The 21,051-nt window shown below is 40.0% G+C and overlaps 1 long non-coding RNA gene across 1 annotated transcript; it reads right to left on the reverse strand.

The window, feature by feature from the left end:
- Positions 1-5,991: 5,991 nt before the first annotated feature.
- Positions 5,992-11,800, reverse strand: LOC103104076 (uncharacterized). The gene is made up of 2 exons (XR_470086.3): positions 11,527-11,800; positions 5,992-7,024 (listed from the first exon to the last, which is right to left on the reverse strand). It is a non-coding gene; the product is annotated as an uncharacterized LOC103104076 (long non-coding RNA).
- Positions 11,801-21,051: the final 9,251 nt, after the last annotated feature.

The following is a 21,051-nucleotide window of genomic DNA, read 5'->3' on the forward strand; positions in this document are numbered from 1 at the left end:
CGGCCAGTCTCATTTCAGCCCTGACTTGGTTGCATAAGATCTTTTCTAGCTACTCTTCTCCAGTCTCCCCAAAACTTAGCACCCCCACCTTACTCCTCCCACATAGACTGATCTTTCTTAAGCACAAATCTAGTCCCCTCCTTTTATACACAGAATATCCTTTGCTTCCCTCTGTTGCTTATTACCTGCCTAAGCTTGGTATTGGAGACCATTCCCAATTTTAACCAATCTAATTTTCCAGCTTTATTTCATTACCAGCCAAATGAGATTACTGGCCTTTCCCTATTGGTGCTTTGAGCTTTTCTGCCTAGAAAGGGCTGGGGGCAGGTAAAGATCAGGCCCCCTGCCCAGCTGGAGCAAACTACCCCTACTCCCCTCATAGAGTGCATGGTCTAAGCACTGGCTCTTGGGAAAATATATGACTTGTTACTTTGTGGTGATCCAAGCAGATCCTAAATAATCTCTACGTCACCCACTCCAAGATAGCCAAAAGAAGAGAATGGAGATTGCTTCAGAGTACTAGCAGATAGGAAGAACCTTAAAGGGAATTATTCCTCCCTCTGGCTCACTCTCTCTTCTACCTACCAATATGTCAGGATCCTTCAAGTCTCTTACCATGAAGGGTGGGGAAAGGACTGTCCTTCTCCCACCCTGGCATAATGGTGGCTTCAAGTATATGTCCTGTCTAGTCAAAGCCTAATCCTGGTCTTGTCTCACTGTTTCTACATTGTTTCTTTTCTGAGTTCCTCTCTTCCATTAAGAGCCCGCTAAGTCTCCATATTCTGTATTGAAGCCTTTCCTCTTCCCCATGAAGACTACTGCCTGTTCTCCCAAACTACCTTCTGTTCAGCTACTTTGTATTTATTTGTTTTTATTCACTGTGTTTTGTGCTGTTTATATTTATTTGTGTGTTTCTATTCCCTATCATCAAAATGTAAATTTGCTTTTTTATTCTTTGTACTTGTAGCCCCAGTGCTCAGCACAATGCCTGATGCATAGTAGAAACTAAATGCTTGCTGATTGACTGATTGACACAGGTGACCACACATTGCTTCCGAGATGGACATTTCCAGCCTACATGGCAACCTGGTGAGTAGAGGATTGGGGGATTGGGAGCTCCTGGGTTCTTAATTGCAGGCTATGCTTTAGGAGAAAACCACAACTACTCTAATGCTTCTTGAAGGAAATGACCTCTGGCAGGAGAATGAGCCCAACTCTTGGCTTGGCGTCACAGGTATCATTGAACCTGGAGGGATTTGTTTGGACAGTGAACATGCCAAAGTGAAATTGTCAGCCACACAAAATATGGTGTGTTTTGTTCTTCTAAGTGGCAAGGATAATATAACATTAGATATAAGTTATTATTGTTGCTTCTTTAAGTCCTTGTTAATACTCACTTATGATTCACTTGTATAAGCATATCTTTTGTACAGAAGAGATAAACAGCATGGTTCCAGAGCTGAGAGAGGAGAGAGAGAGATGGAAAGCTTCCCAAATCCCCATTCCTGGGGCCAGTAGGGGTGTTATTGTTATAAACCTCTGTTTTCTTAAGATAAATCATATCTTTTCCACTGGCCCTTCCTCCTGCCCATGGAAATACTCCCATCCTCTAAAGCCCAATTCAAGTCCCTCATTCTCTTTGAAGGCTTCCTTGATGAAACCTCAGTCAGCAATCATCCCTCTTGCATCTGGCCCAGTATAGCACTTAGCACTTCTCTTATACACTTATGTGTTATTTTTGTGACATCTTCCCCTAGATTATGAAGTCTTGGAATTTAATCTTAAAATTTTATCTCTACCCAGCCTAGCACCATGCTTTGTACACCAGGGGCACTTAATGGGATCTTAGACACCCTACTAGAAGAGATAGCAAAAGCTCCCTTGTCCAACTCCTTCATTTGCCAGATGAGGAAACTGAAGTCCAGGGTTCTTGCCCCAGGTTATACCAGTAATGTCGACTGAGTTTAATTATTGGTGAATCTTCCCAACCAGTTAAAGTAATCCAGAGAGAGGAGAGTGGGAAATACATTTATAAATACTTCTTTCTCTTTTTCTCTAACTTACTTTTTTTAATCCCTTACCTTCCATCTTAAAATCAATACTAAATATTGGTTCCAAGGCAGACTGAATATTGGTCCAAGCAGAAGAGTGATCAAGATTAGGCAAGCAGAGTTAAGTCACTTACTCACAGTAGGAAGTGTCTTAATTCAAATTTAAATCCAGAACTTCCTATCTCTAGGTCTGGTTCTCTGTCCACTAAGCCTCCTAGGTGCCCCCTCTAACCTACTTTTTTTTCTCTAATTGATGCCTAACAATAAAAGGATAATTCCTCAGCCCCACTTTTTATTCAGGGTAACATTGAACTGACTCATTAGTTTCTAAGAAGAAATTTATGATCCTGACCCCATCTCCTTAAGGCTTTAGGTAACTACCAACAGTGGTTAGTTTTCCAATCCCCAGAGGTCAAATTTCTGTTTGTTTCTGTCTCTCTTAAGCTCCTGCTCCCTACAGTAGGCTTTTCCAGAATATACTCATTCTTGAAGTGGGCCCTACTGAAACCCAGATGTGATTAGTATTGACCCTCTGTACTCTTCGCATCCTTTCTCTTGGGTCAGAACCAATAGCAGGAATTCTACTTCCTCCTTTAAGCACCCTAGGGCACTATTATTTACATGCAGAAACAGAAAAAATTAAGAAAACTATCTCAATGGTGTCTCTGTAGACAAAGTCTCTTATTCCTCTTCCCAATAGGAAAAGGAGTGAGAAGTTAATCCTCCCAGACCCAGTCTATATTACTGGGCATAATCTTCCCTTTGGTCACTGCCTCTATACTGCCATTTTCTTGTATCTGGAGTCTTGCCTGAGGATCTCACAATCTAATCAAGCATACCTGACTGCCAAAAAACAGCACACATATTCTCACAACAATCCTGTACTGTTGCCAGATTCAACTTGTCAGAGAACATGAATAAGAAGAGGAGAATGAGTTGTCCAAGATCATATAGCTAATAAGGGATAGAGCTAAGACCCAGGTCTCCTAAAGTCAAAGTAAGGTAATAACTCACATGTTTATGGTACTTGATATTTAGGAATCATTTTCCTTATAATAGTGAAGGCAAATAATGCAAATATCATTAGACCTAAGAAATGGAGAAAGATTGAGACTTCCCTAGCATCAGATGGTTAATGGGACCTTGAACTTAAAATCAGAACATCTGATTCTAAGTTCAATGCTTTTTTAAAAAACATGCAAAGAACATTGGCGTTGGAGTTAGGGGTCTTGAGTATAGGCTCTCCCACTAATTTGTTGTATTTGGGACTATAGACAATTCATTCACCTCAATGGTCTGGTTTCATCATTTCTACAATGAAGAAAATAATTTGTGCTTTATCTATCTCACAGGGAAAGATCAAATAAGAATATAGTGCTATTACCTACCTGTGTGACATCAAGTCAGTCAATTAACTTCTCTGGGTCTTACTCAGTGTCTTATCTGTTAAAAGAAGAGCTGGATAAGATGGTTTCTAAGGCTCCTCTAGCTCTAAAATTAGGCTCATGAATAAATCAAATGGTGCCATCTCTTGTTTTGAGAGAACTAAACCTATATAGAGCAAGTTCACTTATTTTCCCTAATTTATGTACCAAAATCCTTGTAAATCTTTAATCATCCTCATTTGTCCTTGCTCTGGCTTCTGAGAGTTGTCTCCTTGCCAAAGGGAACTCCTCTACTTGTATCCTTGATGGCATCTGTTCTTGTCTCCTGTGGGAACCTAGCCTATCAAATCATTTCTTCTTTCTCATTTTCAGTCTCTCTGTATCCATGAGTTCCTTACCCCACAACTTATAAAGAGATATCTGTATCTCTATCTTTCCCATCCTTAAAAAACCTGCACCTTACCCTGCCATCCCCTCAAGCCAACATCTTTTATCTCTCCTCCATTTTATACTCAAATTCCTAAGGTAGAATCAGGGAATCTGAGAATTAAAAGAAACCTCAGAGGCCTTACTAGACCAACCCAAGCCTGAATGTGAATTCCCTCTACAACTTCCCCAACAAGTAGTCAGACAATTTCTGCTAAAAAAACTTCCAGCAAGGGAGAATCCATTATCTCTTGAAGTATCCCATACCTCTTTGGTTAGAATTTTATCCATTAGTAGCATATATTTTATATTTTGATATATACATACATATGAGGATGTATGAATGTACATTATGTATAAATGGGTATACATGTATAGATTTATATATATGTATATGTGTGTAACTGTCAGTCAATAATACTTTATTTAGGGACTACTATATGCCAGGTATTTATACATACATATATATATATATATATATATATATACACACACATACATATACATGTATTTGTGTATATATATTTTTCTTTAAATATAATATATATCAAATACTTTGTAAATATTTAAAATAGTATATGTAGGTAAGTGGGTGGTGAAATAGATATAGTACCAGGACTGGAGCCATGAAGACCTCTGTTTGTCTCATTTTCCTCAGCTGTAAAATGAGGATGGCAATAGCATCTGCCTTCCAGGGTTGATGTGAGGATCAAATGAGATAATATTTGTAAAGTACTTGTCATACAGTATTCTATAAATGCTAGCTATTTGTTATTATTACATATGTTTATTATTATTGCAAAATATTTTAGATATATTAACCCATTTAATTCTCACAACTCTATAAAATGCTATTATTCGCATTTTACAGATGAAGAAACTGAAGCTCAGAGAAGTTAAGTGACTCCTTTTCATCCTCCAAGTCATCCATCATACATTCCAGACATACTGGACTACTGTTTCCTAAACTCACCATCCCATTTCCCACCTATAGATGTTCACATTAGAGTACCTATTTAAAATGCTACCCATGGGACATTAATGCATTGCTGGTGGAGTTGTGAATTGATCCAACCATTCTGGAGGGCAATTTGGAACTGTGCCCAAAGGGCCAAAAAAGACTGTCTGCCCTTTGATCCAACCATAGCACTGCTGGGTTTATACCCCAAAGAGATAATAAGGAAAAATGCATGTACAAGAATATTCATAGCTGTGCTCTTTGTGGTGGCAAAAAATTGGAAAATAACAGGGTGTCCATCAATTGAAGAATGGCTGAACAAATTGTGGTATATGTTGGTGATGGAATACTATTGTGCTCAAAGGAATAATGAACTGGAGGAATTCCATGTGAACTGGAATGGCCTCCAGGAATTGATACAGAGTGAAAGGAGCAGAACCATTATACACAGAGACTGATACACTGTAGTACAATCAGATGTAATGGACTTCTCCATTAGTGGCAATGCAGTGATTCTAAACAACTAGGAGGAGTCTATGAGGAAAACCACTATCTACATTCAGAGGAAACACTGTGGGAGTAAAAACACTGAAGAAAAACAACTGTTTGAATACATGGATCGAAGGGATATGGTTGGGGATGTAGACTAAATTAACATCCTAGTGCAAACATCAACAACATGGAAATAGGTTCTGATCAAGGACACATGTAATACCCAGTGAAATTGCACATGGACTGTGGGAAGGGTGGGTGGAGGGAAGAGAGGGAAATAATGTTATTATTGTAACCAAGGAATAATATTCTAAATTGACTAAATAAACTAATTCAAATGGAAAAAAAATAAAATAAAATGTTTCCCACCCCTATCTCTGCTTCCCAGAATTCATCTTCCCCCAGAGCTCACATTTCTATCTCCTCCATGAAACCTTCCCTGCTTTCCCTCAATAAAGCTCTTATTCTAAAATTACATCATACATATTTGTGTGCTCTTCTCATCTGTAGAATTTAAGCTGCTTGAGAACAAGGACCAATTTGTTTTGGTTTTCTTTTTATCCCCAGTGCCTAGCACAGTACCTTAAACATCACAAGTCCTTATGTCAATACAAGTTTAGTAACTGTAAGGTTCAGGAAACCAAGATCCAACATAAAGAAACATGGAACACGCAAAACTGTACAGCATGATGACTTTATTGATGGGATATAGTTACAATAAAGAAAAGCAATCAGGGAAGACATAAACAGGTCAAGTTCACTAAGTACTTGGGTAGAATTGGATTCCTCACTTGAGCCTGGAAAACAGTCAAATTTGGTGAGATTTTAGAGTTCTTATCTGAGTCAAGCAAGACTGAATATCAAGGAGAATGGAAGAATCCCAGGAACTTGGCAACTAGTTGGTATTTAAACTCTCAGGTGGGAAGGGAACTTTGGACTACTATTACTGGTCTTATTTTGATAGGGAGATCTGTCAGAAGATTTAACTTTTTTGTACTGTCTTCATTTATTAAAGTGGAAAAACTACTTAGGGCAATACAGTACTCAGTAAATATGTATTGAATTGAATTATGTACAACTAGAAATAACAATTTTAATTTATCTGTATATTTGATTAATTTCTTCATTGGCAAAGCCTTGTCCTAAAGCATGGCAAATGGGATTGAGCTCTGTAGGCTGGAATGTGCTGACTCCATGTTGCATGGTCCTGATGGAGATCAGAAATTGTTCCTAAGAATCCGGATATATTTTATGTGAAGGTGTCAGAGACAAACCATTTCAAGGCAATAGATTTCATCCATCTATATACCATACCTAGGGGCATTTGGGATATTCAGGGAAGACTAGCCCTCTGGAGTAAATGTTTGTTAAGACTTTTTGGAATTGTACATCCAAAGAAGCTATTGCATCTGCAGGCCACTACACCCTGGTAAGTAATCTTGGCAGATGGGCTCAACTAGGTTGAGGGTAACTAACAGGTCTCAAACCTGTTAGTGATCTAGAACAATATCTACTCCAAGCATATGAAAACTTCTCTCCACAGAATGGACAGACAAAAATAGTTTGTCCCAATGGCAATGAAGGAAACTGAAGAAAGTGTTGTGGAGCACTTAGAGTTTGATAAAACATTGAAGACACTTAGATCATCCACTGCTTCCCGGGCAATCACCAGTTGTCCTGAATTTTGTCTTGCCACCAGACTTTTGATGATTCTGAAAGAGAGAGTAAGGTTGCTGATTTTGTGCAGCTCTGCCTCCCTTACATGCAATACATTTTGCAAGTCAAGACATTACCTTTATGATATCATTAGTGCATTCAAAATGCAGGAAGAACAACCATACCCACCTTACCCATTGCTAGTGCCTTCCTAAGGAGATTACTTTCTGTTTACTTTGTATAAATTTTCCCTGACTAGTATGTTATCTCACCCATTAGAAAGTGAGCTCCTTGGGGGCAGGGACTATTTTTGCCTTTCTTTGTATCTCAAACAATAGTTCTGGGCACTTAGTAAGAGCTTAATAAATATGTATTGATTGATGGATTAACCCAATCAGGTGAGGCAGTGAATAAAAGATCTTATGACTGTAAGATAAGAGGAGGGTTAATCCAATTTGAGCTAAGAGCAGAGAGAGCAGGGAGGTGCAAGAAGAAAAAACTGAAAGTTCCAGGAGGGACCCTGAAGCTTGGAGAACTCCAACTGGACACTCACTTCACTTCCAGCTAGGAGCCAGAGAGAAGAGGCAGATCTCCTAGACTGGGAAGAAGAAGCATGTGTCTCTCTGGAGATCAACTGTTTCCCTTTGAACCCCTCAATACCTCTCACTCAGCCATCAGTGGATGTTGTGGATTGGAACTTTGAAGGAAGCAGTCAACAGAGATCCCTTTTCAAAGATCTCATTCTCCAACTCTCTCCCTAACCTGTTCCTGGACTCCTGTATTCAAAACTAGTTAATTTAGGAGTAGGGACCAACCAGCAGCTGGCAAGAAGAGGAATCAAGGATGAGAAGCCTTGAACTCCTAGATCTTGGTGGAGGGGGAGGCAGTCTGCCAGAGGGGATGAGTCCTAGAGCTTCCTGTTCATCCATTTTCCCTGCCTGATACCTTCACCACTCCTTCCCTGTTTGAACACAAATAAACTATCTGCTACTTAAATTTAGGTCTGGCTAGTTTCTAATATTAGGAAAGGGGACTAAAGAATTGGGGAGGGTCATACATCTTCCCCAAAAAGGGGGTTAGCCACAGATCCCAGTGATCCAAACTACCAGACCCAAGGAGCAAACATTTCTCCTGGGCTGTGGAGTAGCCCCAAGGTCCTGAAAGGAATTGGCAGTTGGTGTACCTGAGGAAACTAGAGGCAAAAGAATTCATCTTGCCTTGCAGGAAGAGCTTGAACCTGGGGGGGGGGGGCAGTATGTTATCTTACCAAGGCTTTCTCCTCTAGTTCTTGTCCTCCACTGCCCAGAACCATTCTCTGAGGAGAAATACTCCCTCTTTCAAAGAGACAAGACTTGGTTACCTCTCCCCAAAAAGGAAGAGTGGGGAAAAACAATCTCTTCACCCTCTTAACCCTCTCTCCCCATTTCCCTCTCTCACTCCATCATCCCCATTCCCTTTTATACCCTACATTACACGATCTAATGATTAATCCAAGTAAGACTGAATGAAAAGAATGAAAACCCAGAAGACTAGATTTTAAACTCCACAAAGACAGTAACTATATCATACCTAAACTTTCTATCTCCTCCAGTGTCAAGTTGTAAAGATTAAAATTAATGGTTGGACAATGATATATGAAATGATATGGTCACCAATATTTATTATATCTAGAGTCAGAAATTTATCTAAAATATATACAAATAGAGAGGAAGCAATGAAGAAGAGAAATGTGAGGGGGATAGAGAAGTTATCTATCCTATCACCCTAAATGTTCTGCTCTGGGTCTGCTTAATCCAGGCAAAGATTAATTAGCTCTCAGCCAGGAAGGCTGGTAGTGGGTAACCACACAGCCTTCTCTGAGATGGAACCTAGTAAATAGAAGTTGACCTCTGAGCCCATGATCCAAGCCAAAGTCTCCAGTGAAGCTCCCTCAAAAACTATCTAAGACTATCTCCAGAAGACAATCTCTTCAGACTATCTTCTCAAAGACCATCTCCTCTGAAGGAGTTTGGGTTTTCTTTTATGATAACTTCTTGTCCCTTCCCCTCTTCACAGGGGCCAATTACAGTTTCCAAATTGTCTGCCCAGGGGGCAATGTCTGTGGGATTGACTTCTCACCTTCTGAAGGTTAAGTTCTCACCAAAAAGATTCACAGATTCCTGGCTGATTAAATCAAAAAGGTTCACAGTTTAATTTCTAAGTGTGTGAATTCTCTAAGTACCTTGCTAACTTCTCACCTAGTACTAAGTAGGGTGTTTAGTCTTGTTGATTCAATTTAAAAATAGACAAAGGAGAGTTGACTATCTTCAGTCTAGTGAGGTACTAAGTAGGGTTACTTAAATTAGTGTTAACTCAAGATAGACAATAGAGTAAAGAATTCTCTTTCACATAGTGGACTGCTCTGTAACAAGTTAGGTGCTTAATAAATGGTTACTGAATGAATAAATGATTAATAGTGGGGATTCCATGCACTATGGCACCTAGGGAAGATATTTTGCAGCAAATGTTCTCTTTTACTTTGTGCTCCAATCCCTTAAGTCACAAATATCTAGTAGGCAACCATCTATTCTACCTCTATCTAAGGCTGGTCATACCCCACTCAAAAGCATATTCCCACACTAGAAAAGATCACTAAAGCAATAAAGGAATGAATTATAAAAATAGATTCTAATCTATAAGAAAATGCTTTCTGGGCATTTGAGGGTGCAAAAAGAGGTGAAAATAGCAATAAAGATTCTGCCTATTTGTTGGTCCCTGACTCTGTGGAGAAAATGAGTGTCTATATTTCATGAATTTTCTTAATATTGCTACTTTGCTGCTTTCCACACAAATATAGTTGGATTTTCTAGTTTCCCTTGCCTACCCTAGGCAATGATACAGGATCCTATCCACCCACTACCCAGGCTCCATTCTTTTAAGGTAGGTCTAACAATGGTTGCCATTACTAAGCTTGGTGGTGTAGGGGTTCTCCAAAGGGACCATGTTATCCCTTGCTGAAGCAACCAAGCAGGAAGGAAAGATTCCTAGCTCTGGAATCAGAGAAGTTCAGGTCAAATCCTTCCTCTCGTATGTTTTTCATGTATAAAAGGAATAGGATTCAGATGAGCATTTCAAGGCAGTCATCGCCACTAATCCTTATACTCAACTGGGTGAGCTATGAACTTAAACGGTCTAATTATCTTGACTAAAAGGTCACTGTTTAATTTAAAGTACTGAATTGTCAGTTCTATGTTGGTGATAACTACATCTTATCTAAATTTTGTACCTCCTCTAGTGCATGTTTCTGGACAGATTAGGTAGTTAATAAAATTTTAATGAATGAAACAATGGATAATGGTAGGAATTTCAGACATTGTACCACCTAGAGAAAGTGTCATAGCATGTGTTCTCTCCCTTTTCCATGACCTAATGCTTTCAATCACAGCATCTTGGGAAGTCTCTTAATCTCAATTTCCTCACCTGTAAAATGAGGGGATTAGGCTAAATGACCTCAGACATTCCTTCCAACTCTAGAAATATTATTCTATCCTTAGTACAGCCAGAAAATGACCTTGGGAATTTCTTAACTTGTGTTTAGGGAGCAGGGGAAAGGAAGAGGGAGCCATAATGAAGTCCTTCAGGGCTCTATGATGTAGCTTTAAATTCAAAGGCAAGAAGCCTGTGTTGTAGACTGACTTTGCCAGCAGTTCACTATTTAGCCTAAACAAATCAACTTTACCTCAATGAGCCAGAATTTTCTATTTGGCAAATGGAGATAACAACACCTACTTTCCAGATCACAAATGGTTCAATGGAAAAAAATATTGTACTTAATATCAGGAGTTGTTCAGTAATTTCAGTCATGTCTGACTCCCTGTGACTTCATTTAGGATTTTCTTGGCAAAAATAATGGAGTGATTTGTCATTTCCTTCTCCAGCTCATTTTATAGATGTGGAACTGAGACAAATAGATTAAGTGACTTGCTCAGGGTCACAGTTTCTGAGGCCAGGTTTGAACTCAGAAAGGATGAGTCTTACTGACTCCAGATCTGGCAGTCCATCCACTGTTCCACCTAGCTGCCCCTGCCTATGTAGTGGGTGATATTAATGATAATAATAAATATATGAAGTGCTTCATATAATTATGCTCATTTTAATAGATGGACAAATTGAGACTCAGAGAATTTATACAATTCGCTTGAGTTCACAGGTCTAGTAAGTGCAATGGGCAATATTCAAACCCAGGTTTTTTTCTGACTAGTTCAGCACCCTTTCCATTATGTCAATCAAGTAAGCAAGCAAGCATGTATTAAGCACCTACTATATACCAAGTCCTAGAGATACAATTACAAAAACTAAAGAGCCCTTGTCCTCAAGAAGTTTACATTCTACCAGGGAAAACAACAAACAGTATGTCAAGACTTTGGGGTATCTTGTATATACATCTAAGTCCACCTGGGCTGTGTACAAAGTAAAGGCAGGATAATTTTTCTGTTGGAGGGAGGGTTAAGGTAGGGGATACACTAACAGCTGGGGAAATCAGAAAAGGGCAGATGTAGGAAGTCGTACTCACGCTGACCTTCAAAAGAAATGAGGAATTCCAAGAGGCAGCAATGAGGAGAGTCAGGAGTCAATTCCAAAGGGGAGTAAAGATCCAGGACATCATTTTGAATCGTTGTCTGATTTCCTGTACCTCTTCATGAAGAGGCAGATGGTGTCTAATTTGGGGCTGGGCAAGGTATGAGCATCAGTAATATTACCAAGCAAGGGATTTGATCTCATGCATTCCAGGCATGGGAAACAGCCTGTGAAAAAGTAGAAAAATGGAAACTGGAACATCCTGGTTGGGAAAGAATAAGTAGGCCAGTTCATTTGGAACATGGAGTGCATGCCAGAAAGCAATATACAATAAGCTATGTGGGAAAAGGAATGTCATGTGTGAGGAGCTGTAAGAAGGACCATTTGGCTAGAGCAGATAGCATGGGAAGGAGAGTGATTATGCTGCTACACATAGAGTTTAGAACCCAGCTCTTCAGGAATCCCACTCTCTGCTCCTCCCATTACATCCATTAGATGACTTATCCAATTCTTCAAGAATAAATGGGGGCTGGGGAAGGGGTTTGCATGCAATGCTTTGCTATGGCACTGGGTCTCCCTTTACCTTCAGGGGAGAGATGATGTCCAAGCCCAACCTCTTCCACCCCAAGGCTATTTTCGACATGGAAGTTTCCCTTTCCTTTAAATAACAAAGCCACAGGACACTCACTCCCCAGGTGACCAGCCAAGGCTTCTTCTGTCCTCTTAAAATCTGCTCATTATGGATGAGAATAAAAAGGGGGGGGGGGGAGACAGTAAAGATGCCCCAGGGCCTCACCAAGTTGAGAACCCTGCTCTGGCAATCCCAGCATATGATCAGCTAACAGCAGGAGCCCACCCACCTTCCCGCCTACAACATCCCTGACACATTCACCAAGAACCATTCTCCTCCTCCCTCACACTGTAGGGAGAGAAGGCAGGGCTAGCTTCCTTTGTCTCTGCCTGAGTTGTGGGGTCTGCTGGGAAGCTGAGCACCAGCACCAGCCTTGCGCGCTGCTAAAACTGCCTGCCAGCCGTGATGGACAACCTTTGAGGACTAGTGGGCTAAGTTCCCTGAGTTGCTGAGCTTACATTTTGCATTATTTTAAGGGTGGGGATGTCCAATTTTGTCAGGCAGAAAAGCCTAAAAGGGTAAGGAGTTAGATGGGGAAAGGGGCAATATTGATGCTGATATAAATCACTGTAGATTACTGATCCCTACATTTTTTTTTCTTAAGCAGCTAGAAAACGATGGGCTTGGAATCAGGAAGACCCGAGCTCAAATCCCACCTCAGATACTTACTGGCTTATTGTTTTCCTAGGTGACCCTGGAAAAGTCATTCAACTTTAGACTCAGTTTCCTCATCTATAAAAGCCATGTGTTCATCTTAGTGACTTGTAAAGTCCCTTCCAGCCCTGAATCCATGATCCATCTTCAGCCTATTCTCTGGCTTCCTCATGAGCCCTATTTATTATCTCCCACCCTTTAATCCTTTCCCAAGCCATTACTCCTACTCTGGTGACACTTTCTCCTCTTCCCAGGATAATTAATATCCTGCATATATAACATTGCATAATTTACCATGTAATTAAGCAAGTCATCTCTATATTATTCTCTACTCTCAGATCCCTTGCTTAGTTATATTACCCCTGCTCACACCTGAAATTTGCCCCAATTTGAACACCACCTGACTCCTCCGGAAATCAGGTAGTCACCCGGATTGGTTCCAATACAAATGAATGTCATCTGATCTTTTTTTTTTTTTTAACCCCTACCTTCCTTCTTAGAATCAATAGGCAGAAGAGTGGTATAGGCTAGGCAATGGGGTCAAGTGACTTGCCCAGGGTCACACAACAAGGAAGTGTCTGAGGTCAAATTTGAACCCAGGACCTCCCATCTCTAGGCCTGGCTCTCAATCCACTGAGACCCTCAACTGCCCTCCTGTTTGATCTTTATTGTGGTATGGCATCAACTCCTGACTCTCTCTAGGCTTTCTCCATTGGGTCACAGCAGCCTTCTCATTCTGTAAATTCACTAGCCTTGTAGGCCTTTCCTCTGATTAGTCAGTGATGCCCCAAAATGCCATTTTAAGGAACAAGCCCAGGCAGGCCATGACTTCTCCTCTGCAGTCTCCACTTTTGCTTCTCCAGCCTTTCTTCATTATGTCATAGTAGCCTTCTGCCTGACCCCGGAAGTTTGCTTTGCCCCTGGTCTTCTCACTTTGACATTTTATTTCATCTCTATGCACAATGTCAAGGCCAATCATATCTTCATTTCTTTCCAGACTCCACTCCTGACTCTAGACATTTTTAAACCATATTTCTATGTGAGTATCCTCTCCTTCTCCCAGTCACCCCACCTTTATGGCTTTCTTCTACTTTCTCTTAAGGCTCAAAAAAACTGTAGTATGCATAGCAGCCACACTTTGATAGAACCATCTCAGCAGATAGGCTAAACCAGGGTGAGGGAAACCAGCAGGTCTCAAACCCATCAGGGAATTGGAGGGATGTCTACCCCAAGAAAGGAAAGACTTGCCCCAGCAGAATGTGGGGATAAGAATAATTCGTTTCTATAACCACAAAGGTCAGCCACTGCATCCTGGGCTATCTCCAGTTACCCTAACTTTTGTCTTGCCCTTAGACTTTGATGACTTTAGAAGAGAGATTGATGCTGAGGATTTGGTACAACTGTGCCTCACTAAAATCCAGTTCACACAAAAGTCAAGATATTATCCAGTGATGTCATTGGTCCTCTTCCAAAGGATGGACAAACAACAATATGTGGTCTTCCTCCATTAGATTGTAAGTTTTTGGAGGACAGGTAATTTTCTGCTTGCATATGTATTCATAGCACTTAGTGCCAGACACATAATAAGTCCTTAATGAATGTTTGTTTACTTGACTTCTCTAATCTGAAGTGGGTTTCATTGCAACAAGGAAATCCTTTTACTCCTCCCTACTTGATTTTCCCTCTCACACATACAATAGCTTTTCTAAGCCTCCTCTTCTGTCCTCAAAACTCTGTTACAGGGGACTTCCCATGGGTTACACATGAGGATGGGTCTGTTCTCTGGCCCTTTCTTATAGACCATATGTGCCCTGACCCTTTTCTAAGGGAAATGCACAAATAGTGGCCTATGGTTGTTCCTTGATCTCCATGATAGAGAAGTGAAGGTTGTGTCAAAGGTAGATGACAGCTGAACCAAGAAGAGTTACCTACTAAGTAGGCTTTAAAAGGAGAGGAAAAACCAATATTCTCTCTCTCTCTCTCTCTCTCTCTCTCTCTCTCTCTCTCTCTCTCTCTCTCTCTATCTCTCTTCATTGTAATACTTGGTTTTATCAACTCTCCCTCAGAGTATCACCAAAAGGAAAGAAATATTACTGTCTTCTCCATCAGAAGCAACAATGGTGGCTCCATGTATATGGTGAACATGTTTTGTCTAAGAATCTGAGAGAGTACTTCAGGTCCCTGACTGCCTCTTCTGTTTTGTGTTTCTTTCTTTGAGCATGGGTAATTAAATAATGATTCCAAGAAATGTACTTTTCTACTAATGGATGCTACCTTATGAATTAGAGTTCAAGATTCCCTAGGTACTTACCGGAAGCAGGAGGTGCTTTCTGAAACTGTACTATTTTTTAGAGTAGGGGATTGCTCCTACTGGAATCATCCTAAAACTTGAAAGTCCAAGCCACATCCTTGGTGTTTAGAAAACCTTGACCTTGAGTTGATGCTCTAACAGTGCAAACTGAGGTGAAAGTATAATATGTTTAGCAGTTCCACAAGTTTTCCATGAGTCATTGCTAACTCCTAGGAGAATGGAAATGATGAGTTAGTGTTTCAAGAGTTTTATCGGTATATATTTGTAAGTCATTTGTATTTTAACCATTTCTTTTATGGTGAAGGAAGATAAATAGCTATCCTATATCTAACATGTACTATATAGTACTGAGTAACTTTTCTAGAGGACACCCTATTTATTTTATTTGGGGAAACCCCATACATGAGTCACACCACAGTTTTGTTTAAGAAATTTCCCCAGGATTATGGAGTGGGACCTTCATGAACCAGAGAATTCCAAAATAACCCTGAATCCCCACTCTTTGAGGCCAAGTTCCCCCAGGATTGAACCCAAGCTACATGAATAAACATAAAAACACACACCCTAATACTGACCATCTCCCAAGGCTCTTCTCTTTTTACAATTTTTCACATGGTGACCATACCAGGTTCTACAAATTCAGTTGTCATCTCTATAATGATGACTCCTCCACTCACACAGCTGCCACCATGGACTCTCACCATCTCCTGTAGACTATTGAAATAAACTTCTAGTCTCCTTGTCTCAAGGCTTTCTCCATTCCAATCCACCTTCCATACAACTGCCAAAGTAATTTTACTAAAGTACAAGCTTAACCAAATCATTTACCTGCTCAACAAACTCCAGTGACCCTCTATTATAATCTCTAGAATCAAAAGTAAATTTCTGGTTCACATTTAAAAGTTTTCACAATCTGGTCCCAACTTCCTTTTCCTGCCCTATTTAAGTACATCATTTCCACTGGCAATGATCCACTCTCTGATCTAGTCAAAATGGCATATTTTACAGCCTCTCATACAAGAAATTTCCTATCTCCATACTTTTGTCCTCACTGCGTCCCATGGCTTTCATGTACTCTTTCTTTAGCTCTACCTCTTAGAGTGCTTAGTTTCCTTAAAGAGTCACCTCAAGTGCCACCTTCCATACGAGGTTTTCCTTATGCCCCACAGATGCTAGCATCTTCCCCTCACCTCCCTAAATTACCTTGTACCTATTTGTAGAGTAAGACCCCCATTGCCTTGTAGAGGGGGGATACATTCCAAAACCTACTATGAATGGCTGAAACCATAAATAAATTAATACCTGCTTGCTAGTTGGAGGTAACCGCATCAGCAGAGAGAGGGACACAATTGTACCACTGCCACCATCCCTGCTTTCACTGTGGGGCCATGATAGTAGGAAATGAATTTTCTTAAACAAAGGCACTTCAATGATGCTACAGTGAATGCCATCCTTGAAATCTCTAGAGGCTCTGAAGAAAGTTTTCCATGAGAGTGTAGGGATGAGAACAAAGAGAGATGAGTCATACACTGGACCCGTGGACTTCACCATCAATCAACAAGCATTTGAAATATCAATAGCTAACATTTACATCACATTTTAAGGTTTTCAAAGCATTCTATAAATGTTATCTTACTTTGAGGTAGTTGGTACTACTGCTTGATGGGCAGTTTGAAACTTATAACCATTTATTTTTTATTTTCTGAATTTTTCCAATTTTCCCATTTATTCTCCTCCCCCCATGGTTACCCATCAGCCAGTACCAAATTAGTGGATACAGGGGCACAACTGTATTTACACATAAACATTTTTAAATTTCCTGATCAAATGTAAGCTTTTAGGGCAGAAATGGTTTTGCTTTTCTTTGTGACATTAGCACCTGGCATAATACCTGGCAAGATAGTCACAAGCCAAGTGGTATATTGAATAGAACTGTGGATCTGGTGTCTGGTAGGATTGAATTCAAATCCTGCCTCTGATAATTATTTGCTTTCTGACCCTGAGCAACAGTCACAATCTCTTTCTGCCTCAGGTTCCTTATTTGTAAAATGGATTAATAGTAGTCCCTAAACATTTATAAAATGCTTCCCAAATCTCAAAATGTTACATAAATGTTAACTATTGATATTATAAATGCTTGTTGATTGATTGTTCCCTCTTCTCCACTGCAAGATGCTAAAAAATGAGTCATTCAGGAAGATGAATTTTAAAGGGAATGGATTCCTGATCAAACTGAAGGAATAAGAACTTTATCCCAGAGCCCCCCTGGCCCTAAATACCACTGACAGGGATGCAAATCCAGGGTCTGCTGATCTCTACTGGCAGCTTGGGTATTATCTGCTCATTTGAAAATGGAAGCAATTCCCAACTTACCAACAGCTTTTTTTTTCCCCAAAAAGTGAATCTGTTTGGCACTCAGAATGAATTTTTTCATAGAAATATTGTTGCACATGGTGGTTGGGTTCCTAGACTAGCCAACCTACTGAACCCACAATGTACCATCATAATTAGGTGCATCATGTACCAAAATGTTCCAATTAATTTTTTTTTTAAAGCATGAAATGACTAGCATGGACAAATATGAGACAGCATAGGATAATGGATTAAGTATTAGGTTTGAAGGAAGAACAAGCTGGGTGCAAATGATACAACAGATATATATTAAATGAGTGACCTTAGGCAAGTCATTTAACTTCCATGTTCCTTGAGTAACTCCTTAAGACTTGTCTACTAAGTCTTAGATAGGTTTTCCATGCCTTGAAGGAAGGAGTTCTCTCATAAGGAATTCTTCAGGCTGAGAAAATCACAGACCCTTCTTAGATTTTTCAAATAGTAATTGAGGAGAGGGGGGGGAGGAGGGAGGGAGGGAAGGAGGAAGAGAGAGGGAGAGAGGGAGAAAGAGACAGAAGAGAGAGAGAGAGAGAGAGAGAGAGAGAGAGAGAGAGAGAGAGAGAGAGAGAGAGAGAGAGAGAGAGAGAGAGAGAGAGAGAGAGAGAATTTTGCTAAGCACTGGTCAGTCAAATAATTAAATCAAAATGTCTGCTCTTGAAATTTCTACATTCCTTAAAGAGTCACCTCAAGCACCACATTCCATATGAGGTTTTCCTTATCCCTCCCAGATGCTAGGGTCTTCCCTTGAACAGTTTTGATTCCCATTTCTGAGACTACTGAGCCTCAGTTTGCCCATCCATAAAATGGGTAGATTATTACCTGTTATATCTACATCACAGGGTTGTTATGAAATTCAAATGAAATATATAAAAAATCCCTTTATTAAATGTCAATTTTAGTTTTATAGACCCTCAGTACCAAGAAACAAGAAGTTCTCTATGGGAAAATCCATTCAAAATTCCAACATGGGATGCTCAGAATTCATTTCTTTTCCACTAAAGAAAGAGAAGGACTTTTGTTTCCCTCACCTCTCTAACCTGTGAAACGCCTTCAGCTCCAAGCCACCAGTGATGGCTCCCATGACCTGGGATAAAGGTTCTAATAGGATAAGGCCTGAAACAGAATTTCATGGGGAAAGAGTCAAATAATAGTTACAGAGAAAGATATAGGTTCAAGACCCCAGAATGTAATGGGAAGGAAAGAGGATATGAGGAGATGAGATTCTGCTAATGTAAACCTGGGAGAAAAGGGTGGACTGCTACATTTTGGTCTGGAACAGCCTCTGACCAACCCCCTTTTTTCCCCCTTCCTTTGTACTCAGGAGTTTCTAGTTCTAGATGGCACAATGGACAGAGTGCTATCCTGGAGTCAAGAAGAGCTGAGTTCAACTTTGAGCTCAGACACTTCCTAGTTATCTCACCCTGGACAAGTTATAACCTCTGTGTTCCTCGGTCCCCTCAGCTTGGAATAATAGTAGAATATTAATGGGGAAATAATAGAACCTACATCTCAAGAGTTGTTATGAGACTGGAATGAGATATTTGAAAAGCACTAGGCGCAGTGCCTAATACATAGTAAGTACTTATTAAATGTTTGGTTTCTCCTTTCCTTCCTTGCTTTCTTTCTAGCCTTCCTCTTTTCTTTCCTTCTTTTAGTCCTTTCTTCCTTCTGTCCTTCTTTCCTTCCTTCCATCACTAGTTGTTTCTGATCAGGACTACTCTCCTTCCTTGTGTCCTTATGGAACAGAACGTTTCTGAAGTTTTCTAAGGACTTTTACTACTACCCATAACAAAGGGGAAACAATGAATTAAAATAATTGACTCTCTCTCCTCCTTAAATTTCTTTTTTATCACTTAGACTCAGCCCAAATCCCACCTTTGTAAGGTATTTTCTGCCCCCCCCAGCTGCTAGAGTCTTTCCCTTTCTGATTGCTAACATATATTCCATATATCTCCTATATTACCTAAATATTTACATGTCTCACCCATTAGAATATGAGCTCCTTGAAAACTGAATATAGTAACAGAAATATTATACAATGAGCAACTGTGAAGGGCTAAACTACTATCAGCAAAAGAAGTTTCAAAGATATCCACAAGGGATCCATGATAAAAAATGCTATCCACAGTCAAAGAAGGAGCTGTTGGAGTCTAATTGCAGAAGGAAGCACGCAATCTTCCACTTTATTTCCTTCATGAGTTTTTTATTTTACATATGATATGTGTCTTCTGTCATGGAATGAGCAATATGGAAATATATATTGCATGAAAGCCCTGGGAAAACCTATATTGGGCTATTTACACCCTGGGGAGTGGAGGGGAGAGAAAGAATCTGAATCACAAAATGTCAGAAAACAATTGTCAAAAAATGTTTTTACATGTAATTGAAAAATAAAAAGGATGTGAGCTCCTTGGGGAAAAAGAATGATTCTTGCCTTTTCAAAAAATAAAAAGAGGATATCCTCAGTCTTAGCACAGTGTCTTTCACAAAACAAGCATGTAATAAGTGCATATTGATTGATTGACTTAGACTCCTATAGGGAAAGGATAGAGGAGTATGGGTAGGAAGGCCAAGGTAAAGAGACCAGTGGTGAGTCACTGTTCTCAAAAGATTAAAGTACAACTTTTCTATGAACTAGAGAGAGACAGTCTGGATATTTTTGTTGCATGAAGTGGAACAACCCATGTGGGGCCAGTAATAAGAATTGGCCTCTAACGAATAAGGAGTTGGGTTGGTGAGTGCTTCTGTTGGCCAGGCTTGGGCTAAAGTGAAGAATTTATCCACAATTTATTTTCCCCAAGTACTGCCACTGTGGCAGGAAGACAGAGATGCTTAAATTTGGCCAACCAATTGTACCTAACACACTGCCTCTTAGGACCTACCTTGGTTCAAATGCTTACCATTATGGGTTATTCCTTGTTTTGTTTTGTTGTTGTTGTTTTTTGGGGGGGTGTGGGGGGTGGATCCTCCCGTGAGCATCTCCAGAGGGAGTCAGTTGAGCTTTGCTTCCTGAGCCAGATTTTGCAAGCCTCACCTCCTCAGCAGTCCTCTAAGCTAAATGGTTCAGTAGATAGAACAATGGACTTGGAGTCAGGAAGACCTGAATTCAAATATCATTCCAGGCACTAGCTCTGGGACCTGGAGCAAGTCACAATCTCTCTGTACCTTAGTTTCTTTATCTATAAAAGGAAGGAATTGAAATCCATATTCTCTAAGGTCCCTTCTATGTATAAAGTTACTATTCTATGACCCTTCAAGGCAGATGCTAGTAGGAACCAGGCCAAGCAGGAATTTATTTGGTAGGTGGCCACTTTGAGAAGGAAGCTGGCCATCTGGTAGCTTCCTAGTTTAACTAAATATTCTTGCTAACTAGATTCTATGCTGGTAAAGAAATGTAAGTGCTGTCACAATATAAATGTAACAAAATTTTAAGTTGCAAAGTCTTTAAAGAACATGATTTTAAATTTCTATATTCATAAATTTTGGTGCCCTGAAACAAAATTCTGTTCACCCTGCCCTAGTTAAGACTCTGATTTGGG

The sequence above is a fragment of the Monodelphis domestica genome, chromosome 7 (genome assembly GCF_027887165.1).
Source record: "Monodelphis domestica isolate mMonDom1 chromosome 7, mMonDom1.pri, whole genome shotgun sequence".
Classification (NCBI taxonomy): Eukaryota; Metazoa; Chordata; class Mammalia; order Didelphimorphia; family Didelphidae; genus Monodelphis; species Monodelphis domestica.